We start from the raw sequence: 13,804 nt of genomic DNA, 5'->3' as shown, positions 1-13,804 counted from the left end.
AAACTCAGAGATGCGACCAGTAAGGATGTGTGGCCTCCCAGCTGGAGGGAAGAGTGGAGCGTTCCTGGAAGAGTGCTGGGATTAACCCTGTGCTCTGGAGGCAAAGGTCATGAACTCTGGGCTGCAGGCATGCGCAGTTGGGACTCCTGCTGTGTCTGGACCAGGACCCTCTCTGGCTGTCGGCCTTCCCTCGAGCACCATGACGCTCTGCGATGGGCTTTTGCAAACTGAGCACCGGTGCTGGGAACATAATTCTGCCCGGGCAACTGTACTGAGGACTTGATATCATCTTACCTTCTAAACTGTATTGGTCTGGGGTTAGAGTTTGATCATTTTTAATGTGCTATTAGTTCTTTGGGCTCTTAAAAATAGAGGGCATAAAAGACTTGGGGTTGAACTTCTTCTCTGAAGAGCTGGGGAGACAGATTGGGATCTAGCCACTTAAGGAATCCCCATTCTGCTCAGACACCGAGAGCACTTGTCTGAGACGGAGCTAAGTGAGAAAAGAGAAAGGGCCTCCATTGCCTTGAACTTGATTTAAACTTGGGCAGCTTGGGCTCCCTTTGGACTTTAATTCACAGGGGCTAAATACTTTGATATTGGACTTTAATCTCCTTGGGATTCTACTCTCTAAATTGTTCCCTAGGAGTTTGATAATGGGAAGGGTTTACATCCAAATTTGGGGCATCTTATTTTGGCATTTATTATTGAAGAATCTTTATGCATTTTTTATTAGCTCTTTATGCATTTTATTATTGAAGTATCTTCATGCTGCTATTAAATCTCATTACAGAACCTCTGATGAGTATATTGGGCCATGCGACTGGACATAAATTTGGGTTGGAAAGAGAACAGGCTCTGAACTTTCAGCCTTGGGTGCAGGAGAGCTTTGGAGGAGATTTGATTAACGTAGTGTTCTGACCCATTTCGGGGCCTCCTGGGAGCAAAGCCATCCCTGTCTTACTATGGAACCAGGAAGACACATGAGAGGGCGGACCCTGATGCTGAGAAGCAGCCTTATGAAGGCAGAGCAGGAGTACTCAGCTGACTGACACATTCCCTCCCTTGGACAGCACAACCATACACATGGTTGACCAGAGGCTTAAAAGTTCAGCCCACAGTGACCTCTCCAAGTCACTGGTTGTGGGCTGGGGCTTCCTGAGCCACGGTGCTGCACTGAGATGCTTCAAAGCCTTATTAAGAATGTTCGGATATCCATGAAGCCCTACTGTACTCAGGTTCACCAGGAAATTTGGGTAGGAATGTGATTGGTGGGGGCTTCTCCAGTGGCTCAGTGGTAAAGAATCCACCTGAGACACAAGTTTGATCCCTGGGTTGGAAAGATCCCTTGGAGCAGGGCATGGCAACCCACTCCAGTATTCTTGCCTGGAGAATTCCATGGACAGAGGAGCCTGACTGGCTACAGTTCATGGGGTCACAAAGAGTTGGACATGACCAAAGCGACTGAGCATGCGTGCACAGGGTTGATGGGAAATCATTGTTTATAAAATCAGGAGTATTGAGCACCTGCTCATGGTCATCATTAACCAGCTTTACTTGGATGGGACATTGGTCTGGCTGTGTTGTGGGAACACAGGATATCGTGTACATTTGTAGCAGGGCTGTTGTCCTCAGGCATGAACAGATATACCTGTGAGACTCCCCCAACCCCCTAAAAATGTTCAGTCCAATTGGTTAATTGTCTAGGAAACAAAAATGTGGGCAGTGCTTGTCCCATCATTTTCTGGCTTCCGCATGGAGGGACCTCCCTCGAGTAACATCCCTGGCCCCTTGCTGTCCCCTTCCTCACCCAGCAGAGTGATTTGTCGCTCTCAGGTTTATGCATGACCTACGCTCTTCCCTCTCCTCTTCCCTTTTGGGACGGGTTTGTCTACAAAGCACACAGGCTCTGCTGTCAGCATTGAGGTGAGATTCACGGGGCAGGCTCTGATCCAGCCAGGCAACCCTAGCGTTTGAGGGGATCGGATCAGTTCAGGGGTGTGGTGGCAAGTCATCTTGGCCCGACCTGAGCCATGCCATCTCATTTAACAGGATCAGAAATAAAGGTGAGGTTTGGATCCCCATTTCTCTGGCTCTTAGTCTATCCTTGGTTCTGGATTGAGAGAGGGAGAAAGTGCGGTTGCCCCCCTCACACCTGCCAAGTAACCCTTGGGACCAAGAGCTCGAGTGATTTCTCATCTGTGAACTCACCGTTTTCTTTGGGAATGAATCTTGTGTTTTCAATTTTCCACTTCAAAAACACACACTTCAGCAGAAATCACTTTATAGCAAATGAAAAAAGGAATTTCCTGGGGGTGCGAGGAGGGAGGGGTTTGACCCTTAGCCCAGGGCAGAGGGTATGACTTAGGGGCAGGTATTTTTCCCAACTGTGAAGTCACCCTGAGGTCTTTTTGATATCATTGCCCTTACAGCCAATAAGACAGTGGTTTGCAAAATGCTGACAAGCAGCGATCTGACTGGCAGAATTGCATCCCACTGTCCAACCCGTTGTGGTTAGGGAGCATCTGACTCACAAGGGAGGTAGGGGGATTGGGTGGGTTTTATTGTGGGATAAGAGGATCACCATCTAAGAGGGTCTTTAGAGTTTCAGAGAGGAGAACAGCTAATAAGGTGGTATTTGCTCTGGCTGGACCCCCTGAGATCCCTCCTTACTAAATGCCTCCCTGCGAGCTCTGTCTTCCTCCTCCTCCTCACCTGAGCATGTCTGCTGCTTTTACCTCATCGCTATTGTTACTTCCTGAGCACTTCACAAAATGCTGGGCTCTGTGCTTACCCCTGTTCATGCACCTTCTGCTCACAACCACCCCAGGAGATGATTGAAGCCATTATTTACCCCCATTTCTGATGGGTAAACAGAGGCTGGAGGAACTTAAGCCAATGAACAGTGGAGCCGGAATTCCAACTCAGACCAGTGTCACTCTGGAGTCTGTGTCCTTTGAAGGTACACTAGGCTACGCAGATGACCATCTGATGACTTCTTGGATGCTGCCAGTGACGGGATGCTCACTACCTCCCAGGTTCCCATCGAGCTGTCAGACAGAGCCCACATCTCCCTCCCAGGGTCTTTGACCTTCTCCTGTGGTCACCCAGGATGCATTTCAAATGCTAGGACTGCATGTCTGATTGGGGCCAGGCCTGATTAAAGCTCTGTAGTCAAGCGGGAACATGGGCTGTTGAGATGGGAAAGGCTGACCCATGGAGACAGCATTTTACTGCAGGCAGCGAGGCTTGAAATGGGTGTGCTGCGTACAGCTTGGCCTTGCCCTCCGGGGGGGTGGGGTGGACCCCGAGGGACCACGTAGGCAGCCCAGCGCATGCCTGTCCTCTCTGGCCTTGGTGGGGGCTGCGGTCTACATGCTGAGGTCGCGCTTCCTGCTCAGGGAGTCTCGCCGCCCCCACATGCTGTATGCAGTGTCTTACATCTACCCCGGCAAACCTGCCTGGCGTTCAGGCTGGCCATGCTGATCACATTCCGAAAGCTTGTGTTTACCCACCTCTCCACTGAACAAATTTACAAGGTAAACATTTTGGGACATCTCAGAGATTAAAAAAAAAAATCACAACACAAAACCAATACAACTGTGTTGTCCTCCCCAACCCCTTGTTTGCAACTAATAAATCATAGGATGGAATTAACTGAGATTCCAGCTCTCGGCACTGGATCACTTTTGAGATGCCGTCTCCACTCATTCTTGTCCTTAGTCTTCCCCTTAACTCTTACTAGAAGCCTCGCTGTCCTGAGATGTGAAGGCACGCAGAACACAGGATGGTGGGTCACCGAGACCTGGCTTGAGATTCCAGCTCAGCCTCCAGAAAACTGTGATGATGGGCAGGTTATGTAGCCTCGCTGAGCTTGTTTTCCCAGGGGAAACCGATAGCCAGTTTGCACTGCTGTGATGAGCTTTAGGCAAAAGGTCTGGGTCATGGATAGTTTTGGTTGTTGGTTGGTCATTCCAGGACTCCATCCTTTCAACTTTGATCAGTTCCACAGTGAGCGATTTTCATCAGTTAAGTCTGGACGAAGGAGAGATGGACGAGCTGTTGGATAGGACAGCTGGACTCAAGCCAGACTGAGCTACCATGGGCCAGTCCCTGAGATCTCTGTGCTCTCTTGCATCCATCTGTCGCTGCTGCTTAGCAGGAGGTGTGGCTGAGAAGGAAAGCAGAAGGGAGGAGCTTAGGTCTGTTGAAAGGTGAACAGCCTCTTATAAGCCCCAAGCATTGCTGCCCACTCTTGACAATTGATCTGTGGCCCTACTGGGGAGACAGCCTAGTTCAACTCCCTAACTCCCTCTTCGTTCCTCTCCGGCCTTCTGTCTCTTCTCTGCTCCCACGACACTCAGCAGAGCCTCGCATTGTGCGGTAATTGTCTATTTACGCGGCGGCCTTCCCAGCCAGATTTAGAGCAAGGACCACGGTTATTCTTTCCCTGTGTCCCCATTGCCCAGGCCAGTGCCACACAAATAATAAACACTTGATATTGAATGGCACTCAGAGCTGCACACCCCCAGCTCTCATCCCCCATCTCCCTTCCCAGGGCTCACTTGCATTCTTCCTTCTCCTCTTACTCTGTCTTCCTCTCTTCTCCCTCTTGTCCCATCACTGTCCCTGCGGCTCCACTAATTCAACCTTTCTTGGCAGTAAGAAGGTCAGTGATACCCCACAAAGTCAATACACCCCCTGTAAGTAATCCACAGTCACCACCATTCTTTTAGGCATTTACCTCCCCTTCTTGAAGCATGTTGAGCCCTGGGGAGGGTCATGGAGGGGACAAAGCAAGCTCCTCTAATTAGGGGGCATCCGGTCCCGAGCCGAGCGGCCAACCTCCCTTCTCCCCCACCTCCTCCCACCTCTACAGGCAGCTCTGGGCAAACAAGTCGGTCTTCATTAAGACAAGGCGCACCTGTTACCTGGGTGAACTCTGCCCTTCTCCCTGGTGGCAATTAGCATGGCTTTGGCTGATAGAAAGGCATTTGCTTCCTGGCTCTCTCCATGAGACTTTCTTAGTGGATGGGGCTATGAGAACCGCCCGCCCAGGGGTCCTGCTGTCTGGTTGGTGCTAGATCGCTGCCCCTGCCATGCCTGCCTCTAAAGCACCCCTTGGAGACGCATTTTAATATGCGCTGAAGGCAGCATCCAGAGTGGGAGGGGGCCCAGGGAGGCGATGACCTGGGTTTCTGGCCAGGGGAGACGGATCTGCATTGTGTTGTTTTAAACTTCAGAGAGACAGTTGCGAGAGCCCGGCCTTGATTTATTTCCTACCGCCAGCAAATGAGAGGATGGAGGGATGCACCCAATTTGAAAGAGCCAGTCTGTGGCAGAATAGAGCTACCTATGTGGTGGGGGTGGGGCAGGCAAGGGAGAGGGGAGGTGATGTGTTTTGTGAAGTCTTTGGATCCATCCCCCTGCCTCCATTGTCTTCTGATCCCTGTAGGCCTTCCCTTTCTCTCCAGTAGGGATGGAGGCATGGCAGGACCTAACTCAGCCACTCACATGTGCCAATAGTTATGCTCAGGATCAGGAAGGTATATTTTTTCCTCCCTTTCCAAGCCCATGCCGGCCAGTGACTCTCGGCTTGCAGTGTTTCCCAGAAGTGGAGAAAGAAGAGCTAGAGCACGGAAATGGTCTGTCTAGGGGCACTCGTGTATATTTGCATACCCACTAGGGACAACAACCCTGTGAAACTGCTGGTATTTTTCTCTAGGTCTTTCTTTTTGAAAAAAATACTATATTGACATTGTTTATTAAAAAAAAACTCTCCTTTTTATAAGTTTATTTTATTGCAGACTTATCTGTTGCTACAGAAAACATGGAAAACTTACAAACTCATATTCCGATACACACCAACAAGCACGGTTACCACTTTGGAGGGAAGACGTTCAGCTACACTTGTGTGTGTATAGAAACACTCATAGCCGCGTGTCTAAATCCCATTTTAAAAGTAGGATGATACACTTATCTTTTAAATATTTGTGATAAATGCACATACCGTAAAATTTACCACCTTGACCGTTTCAAGTGTACAGTTAAGTATATTCCCACTGTTTTGCATACAGACCTCCAGAACATTTTATCTTGCAAATGATGAACTCTGAACCCATAAACAACCCCTATCTCCCCTTCTCCCAGCTGCCCTGATAAACTTCATTCTACTTTCTGTCTCTTTGAATTTACCTGTTCTAGGTACCTCCTACAAGCAGCATTGTACAGTATTTGTCTTTTTGTGTCTGGCTTATTTCACGTGGCATAGTGTTTTCAAGGGTCATTTAAGTAACAGCATGTGTCCAAATTTCTTTCCTTTTTTAGGCCAAACAATATTCCACTGTATGCAACTGGGCAGAGTTTTTCAACTTCTCACCTCAGCTTGTCCATCTGCGAAATGGAGCAAATAATAGCAGCAACCTCACAGGGCTGTTGTTAGAATTCCCTTAGTTGATACATGTAAAATCATTGTATTGCTGCTGCTAAGTCGCTTCAGTCGTGTCCAACTCTGTGCGACCCCATAGAAGGCAGCCCACTAGGCTCCCCCATCCCTGGGATTCTCCAGGCAAGAACACTGGAGTGGGTTGCCATTTCCTTCTCCAAAATCATTGTAAGCCCTTCACAGTTGTTACCGTTTGTCGTTACAATTCGACTTTCATCCTCTCGCTCCCAAATGACAGTATTCTGGGCTTCATAACAATGATTATTTATTGAGCACCTTGTATGTGCTGTTAGAATTGTGGGATTGTGTGTGCGCTCAGTCGTGTCCGACACTTTGTGACCCCATAGACTGTAGTCCGCCAGGCTCCTCTATCCATGGAATTTTCCAGGCAAGAATACTGGAGTGGGTTGCCATTTCCTACTCCGCAGGATCTTGCCAACACAGGGACTGAACTTGCGTCTCTCGTGTCTCCTGCATTAGCAGGCAGATTCTTGACCACTGCACCACCTGGGGAGCCTTTATGTGCTAAGCATGTGCCAAATATTTTACATCATCTTATTTAATCCTGAGCAACCTTATGAGGCTGGGGGTGGTGGTGGTGTTATCTCCAGGTTTCAGAGGACTTAACTGAGGCTCAGAGAATTTAATTAGCCTCAGGTTATAGAGCTCTGTGAAAGGTAAGTCTGGCATTCAAAGCCAGGGTGCTCTGACTCCCAAACCCATTCATCACTGCCCTATACCTCCTCCCAGAGGAACTTGGTGGGCGGGATGTGTCTGCTTTCAGACAACCCATCTTTGCTTCCTACCATGTGAAGAAGCAGCTTCTTCTTCCAGGGCAACACACTCCCCCAAGTTCCAGGCTTGAAAGACAGAGAGTGAGCAGAAAGGAACTCCTCCCTCTCCTTCATCCCCACCTCCTTTCCCCTCTCCTCTTTCTTCACCTCCAGTTCCTCCGAAGGGGCCACAAAGAGGCGATGACTGCTGCTGCTGCCGCTGCTGCTAAGTCGCTTCAGTCGTGTCCGACTCTGTGCGACCCCATAGACGGCAGCCCACCAGGCTCCCCCGTCCCTGGGATTCTCCAGGCAAGAACACTGGAGTGGGTCGCCATTTCCTTCTCCAATGCATGAAAGTGAAAAGTGAAAGTGAAGTTGCTCAGTCGTGTCCAACTCTTAGCGACCCATGGACTGCAGCCTACCAGGCTCCTCCATCCATGGGGTTTTCCAGGCAAGAGTACTGGAATGGGGTTGCATTGCCTTCTCCGAGGCGATGACTAAGATGCACTAAAGGAGAGCTGGCCCTGTGGGATTTCTAGTAATCAAACTGGCTGGGAGACACCAGGGGCTGGAAGGCCTCTGGGCTCCCCTCGTACCACAGAAGGCCGAGTTGACAGTTGTCTGTCCCAAATGCCTACCCGTTGGTCAGCAGCGTTAGAGAAAATTGAAGCAAAGAGAGCCCCACTCCTGAGGGGCTTAAACAGGGGCTGGACGACCTTCATCAGGGGCCTTGTAAGAGGAGTCCCTTCTGGGTCTGTCATGGTCTATGCTGAGACTGAAAGAGTTGCTGTGGTTTAAGCAGATGGGAAGGAGCCAAGGGGACATAGAGCCCCATGGATGCCTGGAAGGACTCCTGCCGGGGACACAGGGATTTGCAGCCAATTACACACCACTGACATCCAATCTCAAAGCCCATGCCTGTTTTTCCTAGGAGATCAGGCTGAATGGATTATCCTTTTCCTGGAGTTTGGAACTCTTATCCCCCCTTCTCCAGTCTTTCTCACACACACATTTTATTGACCCAAATCACCGAGAACAGAAAGAAACAGAAGAGAATCATGAGTTTTCCCACCTAACCATGGGATGTGTGTGTGTGTGTGTGTACAAGCCTGTGCTGGAGGGAAAGGATGACTTTTGGCTGCCTCCCCTGGTTCTTCAAGCCCCTTGCTCTGAAAGACCTGGCTTCAAGGCGGCTGGCCTTGTCCCAACTTTGGACAAAATCTAGCTTCTACAATTTTGAAAATCCAAAGAGAGGTTCACTGGCTTGTGAACCAAAGAGTGACCAGGGCAGATTGGTGGTATCCCTGACTTTGGGCTTCCTTCTCAGGCAATGCCCAGCTCAGCCACTCTCTAGTCTTAGGTGAGCAGGCCCCTTCAACTCTGTGCCCCTGCTTTTCCTGAGGCCTGGAGTAATAACAGTATAAAACAATAGTATAAAACAAAAACTATAAATAAACCACAACAATAAAGCCACAATAGGACCAATTCTGCAAAGACATGGCAGGGCAGCTGAAGGGGGGATGTGAAGCCCTTGTAGACTACATGCCTTGCTTGGGGGAGGCTTACTTTCAATAATCAGGGGCCCTCAGCCAGGAGCCCTGGAGACCAACATGGAGGAGTGGGCTCAGGAAGACCCCTGTGGGACGTCCTGCCTGGCCCCTGCAAACTATGGGCCTGACCAGTGGACTCCTCAGGGATAAGGAGAAGAGATTGGGATAGCTGTGAGAAGTTAATCCAGCGTATTCGGTGATCGGTAACCGGCCATTCTCTGCCTGTCTCACATCGGTGGGACTCACAGTGAACCACCAGTAATAACCCCACAGCGTCTCAATTTCCTTCATTGAGAAATGGGGTGGCAGTAATGCCCCATTGAGCTCAGAGGGTCAAAGTGACTTGAAGAGCCTGAAATGTTACCTGGAGATGCACTTTTAGGCTCATCCAGGTGAGATTATGCATGTTGACCACATGAGCTTCCCACCTGCCAATACCGGAGACGTAAGAGAGGTGAGTTCGATCCCTGGGTTGGGAAGATCCCCTAGAGCAGAGCATGGCAACCCACTCTAGTATTCTTGCCTGGAGAATCCCATGGAGAGAGGAGCCTGGCGGGCTACAGTCCATAGGGTTGTGAAGAGTCAGACACGGCTGAGTGACTAAGCATGCACGCACACTCATGTGCCTCACACACTCACGTGCCTCAGTGGTCTGGCCGGCCTCAGTTCCTCTGTTCAGCCATGCGCCCTGCACTCCCAGCCTGGGGGTCCTAAAGGAAGTGGTGTCTCACTGAGGGAGGAACGAATCCTCTCCCAGGGGAGAACCAGCGTCAGGATGCTCGGGGGCCCAACCCCTCCTGCATTCCTCCCTTCAGATGGATGGGGAGTGGGACCCACCACCTCACTCATGGGCCTATTTTTTAAACAGCTCTGCTTTGGGTTTATGGAGTTTGCTGTTTATCTTCTCAGGATTTGGGAATGGAAAGCAGGGTGCTTCTTCAGCTTGGGGGTTTGCTCATACGCTGGACCCCAGAGACCCACCTTACCTCCTTTCCTTCCTTGGCAACAGAGTCAGGGCATGGGCCTTGGGAAGGGGTCACATGCCCTTCTGGAGGCTTCCACTCCAGAATGAAAAAGAGGGGCTGAAGAAGCAGAGAAAGGAAGATGAAAGCCCAGAGATGACGAGAGATCAAGAGGGGGCCATTTAAGCATGAGGCAACTTACACAGAAGCTGGGCTTTAGCACCCATGTGGGGCTGGAGGCTTCCTGGCAGTGGATGCTGAAAAGAAGCTGCATATTCTAGAAGCCAAAGGAAGGTGTCCTTCCAGCAGGGCCCCCCAGGACCCCAGGCAATCCTCAGCTTCCAGAGGGCATGTCTGGGCCTGGTGGCAACAGATGTTTATCTGAAGCACTTCTGTTGGAGCAGGTGTCTGAGAAGCATACTGTGTGCACGTGTGTGCACGTGTGTGCATGTGTGTGAGCACACTCATCAGTGCACAGACTGCATGTGTTCATATCTGTGTGTGTCTGAGTGTCTGTGAGTGTATTCACCTGCCCAAAAGGCATACAGGCAAGTTGAAGCCCCCACCAGCTGCCCTCCCCAGGGCACATCATCCAAAGCAATGGCCTTCCATCTCCACGTCAGGGCTGACCTGTCCACACCCCAGCTTATACAGGCTCTGAAGTGGGGCTGTACTTCAAGGCAGACACCTCATCCTCTGCTGGGCTGAATTCATAACCGATGCGTGGCCAGGACTTGGGTGTTCACCAGGAGCTTTATCACCCTCAGGTTCTCACAATGAATGAATGGTGGACAGAGCAGTAGCCTTTAAAGAGCTGGAAACCAAGACTCAAGAGTCTCAGAAACACCTGCCTTTTGTAGTCAGATCCTGTGTTGTTTCCCCAGTCCTTGAACACCACGAGGTACTCTTTCTGCTATTTGTGGACTCTCTCCTCATATCTCTACCCTCTCAACCTGTAAGGGTCAGATGACTGCTGCTGCTGCTAAGTCGCTTCAGTCGTGTCCAACTCTGTGCGACCCCATAGACGGCAGCCCACCAGGCTCCCCCGTCCCTGGGATTCTCCAGGCACGAACACTGGAGTGGGTTGCCATTTCCTTCTCCAATGCATGAAAGTGAAAAGTGAACGTGAAGTCACTCAGTAGTGTCTGACTCCTAGCGACCCCATGGACTGCAGCCCACCAGGCCCCTCTGTCCATGGCATTTTCTAGGCAAGAGTACTGGAGTGGGGTGCCATTGCCTTCTCCGCAGATGTGTGCAGGGCAGGCCAAATTGGGGGCCTGGTTCCCCTCATCCATGGCCGTGCAGCTTGACTAATATGGTCAGAGTCAAGGTGGGTCACAAGTCCAGAGTAGGTCCTTCTGCAAAGGTCTGGGGGCCCAAATTCCAAATCTCCATACATAAAGGAATTTTAATGTTGGGAAAGATTCTCATGTGGTAGAAGGAAAAGGTGCTGCTATCAGGGACTCAGGGAGACTTTTTGGCTTTGGAATCTGTTGGGATTGGGTTCAAATACTAGTTACATGACAGAGGCTGATAATTACCTTCTCTGCACCTCAATTTTCTCATCTATAAAATGGGAATAATAACAATAGCTGCTAATACTTGTAGAATGCCAACAATATGACAGGTTCTGTTTTAAGTTCTTGCATACGTTCTAAGTCGCTCAGTAATGTCTGACTCTTTGTGACCCTGTGGACTGTAGCCCACCAGTCTCCTCTGTCCATTGGATTCTCCAGGCAACAATGCTGGAGTGGGTTGCTATGTCCTCCTCCAGGGGATCGTCTTGACCCAGGGATCAAAACTGCATCTCTTAGATCTCCTGTTGGCAGCAGGGTTTACCCCTAGCGCCACCTGGGAAGCCCTAAATTCTTAGTATATGTTAAGTTAATCCTTACAACAATCTTGTGAGTGAAGAATTATTTAACCTCATTTAACAGATAAGGAAACCGAGACTCAGAATAGTAAGTAACTTGCCCAACCTCACATGGCTAATTCACAAAGCGCATGTGACTTGAGCCCAGGCAGTTCAGTTGCAGGACCTGCACTGAAATACTGCAGTACTTCTGGACAGGGCTGGATAACCCTCTGAACCTAAGAAACTGTTTAACAATAGCCGACAGTCTCAAAGCATGGCCGTAAACTCCTTGACGCTCTTCCATCAAAACGTAGAGTCTGGGTCTCCTCCCCTTGAAAGTCCTGAGAGGACTCTGTACCTGCCTTAGAGAGTCAGGGTGCAGCTGGAATGCTACTATGTGATGTGCAAGGCTGTATTGGAAGGCCTTTCAGATTCTGCTGGTCTCTCTGGAGATACTCACTCTGGGAGTCTTCAGCAGCCCTATAAGAACCCTGGCCTCCTGGAAGCTGTGTGTGGAGGACCACAGAGGAGGGACAAGATCCCTGAGAGCTCCAGTGGTTTGTGTCTCTCCCAGCCCAGGCTCCACACACATGGAATGAAGAGCCTGCAGGACGCCCCCAGTCCTAGCTACCTCCTGATTGTAACGGTGAGAGCTCCCCTCACCCAGGATGAATAGGGGTACATAAACTTTGAAATCAGGCTGCCCTGGGTCTAAATCCTAGAGTTCCCACTTTCTTGCTCTGTGATCCAGGGCAGATTTCCTAACCTCTCTGAGCTTCAGGTTCCCTGTCTATGATGTGGGTACAGTAACCTCCACCTCCCTGCGTGATTAGGAGAATTAAGGGAAGATTAGAACAAGCGGCAGTCGGCTCATGTCGACTCCATGGACATGAGTTTGAGCCAACTCCAGGATATAGAGGAGGACAGGGAAGCCTCAAAGCACGGGGTACAGTGGGCTACAGTCCATGAGATTGCAAAGAGTCAGACACGACTGAGCGACTGAACAACAGCAGAGGACAAGCAGCAGTAAGAACTGTTTCCCTGAGCCCAGGCAACCCCCAGATCTGTGAACAAAAGGAATAATCATTGTTCTCTTAAGCTCCTGCTTGGGGTGGCCAACACATAACACTTGATTCAAGGAGTTAACGTGGAGAACAATTGACAATGTGTCGTCAGGTCCCTGTCAGCTAAGGCCACCTCCTTTAGCCTCATCCATCAACCCTCCTTGGGTCCCCTCTTCACTTGTCTTTAAAACAAAAGCCATTTCTATACAAGCTGAGTAGACACCTCATTAAAACTATGCAAACTAGAGCAGGGGAGTCTCAGCTTTCTCATACATAACTGTGATCTTCAGGGCCCCTTCAAAAACAGAAATGCTGCCCTTGATGCTAGGATCTGGAGGACCCTGGCTGGTATGTCATTCAAGAAATCCCTGTGGAACTTAGGCTGGGCATGCTGTGCTCCATTCCTTTCCTGGCAAATACCCATGAGGATCACACTATGAGGAGTTCTCCCTAGTCTGGAAGTTTTGTGAAGGTAGAGGCTTAGCTTTATTTCATTCTTCCATAAATTTGTGAATAAATTTGTGAATTTCCTCACTGTCTCCACAAGACAGAACAAGGCATATTAAAGTATGATGAGGATTCCAAAGACCTGTCCAGGAGAAGAGAAGCAGGAAATGATAGCAGGAAGGGGAAGGAAGAGAGGAAGGAAGGGAGCGAGAAAATAAGGAAAAAGAAAGGGAGAGAAGGGAGAAGGAAAGAGAATCAGAAACAAGGAAAAGGACAGAGAAATGGAAGAAAGGAGAGGAAGGGGCTTATGATGAAACATGACACATAACCCCAGTCTTGTTACATTCCCTCTGCTCTGACTTGTGGAACGGGGAGGCTCCAGTCTCAGACTGTGCCTGCCTCGCTCTGTGCCAGCCACTGGCCTCACACACACAGCTCTTGCCTGCAGCTCAACACCCTGAGCTCCTTAAATAGCTCTGAACCTCACTGAGTGGTGGATAAACATTTGTTTCACAGCTCACAAAGCAGAGCTGCTGGCGACCGGCAGGTTTGATGTAATGAGTTCCATTCTGGACCCCAGGGAGCATTTAGAATGGGCTCTTCTTTGCCCAGGCTGCCAGTCAAGCTGGTACCAGGGAGAAGGGGGAAAAAAAAAATACAAAACAGCACTGATCTCTTCTCTACTATCCCGTCCTGATCTAGAAACTA

At 49.8% G+C, this 13,804-nt stretch overlaps 1 long non-coding RNA gene across 1 annotated transcript; it reads right to left on the bottom strand.

Annotated features, from left to right (window-relative positions):
- Nucleotides 1-2,622: 2,622 nt before the first annotated feature.
- LOC123329658 lies at nt 2,623-4,941 on the bottom strand. The gene is made up of 2 exons (XR_006545167.1): nt 4,745-4,941; nt 2,623-4,171 (listed from the first exon to the last, which is right to left on the bottom strand). It is a non-coding gene; the product is annotated as an uncharacterized LOC123329658 (long non-coding RNA).
- Between the last annotated feature and the right edge of the window lie 8,863 nt (nt 4,942-13,804).

The sequence above is a fragment of the Bubalus bubalis genome, chromosome 16, assembly GCF_019923935.1.
Source record: "Bubalus bubalis isolate 160015118507 breed Murrah chromosome 16, NDDB_SH_1, whole genome shotgun sequence".
NCBI lineage: Eukaryota > Metazoa > Chordata > Mammalia > Artiodactyla > Bovidae > Bubalus > Bubalus bubalis.
Note: the sequence above shows the minus strand (reverse complement) of the source record. Positions and strands in the feature narration are given on the sequence as shown.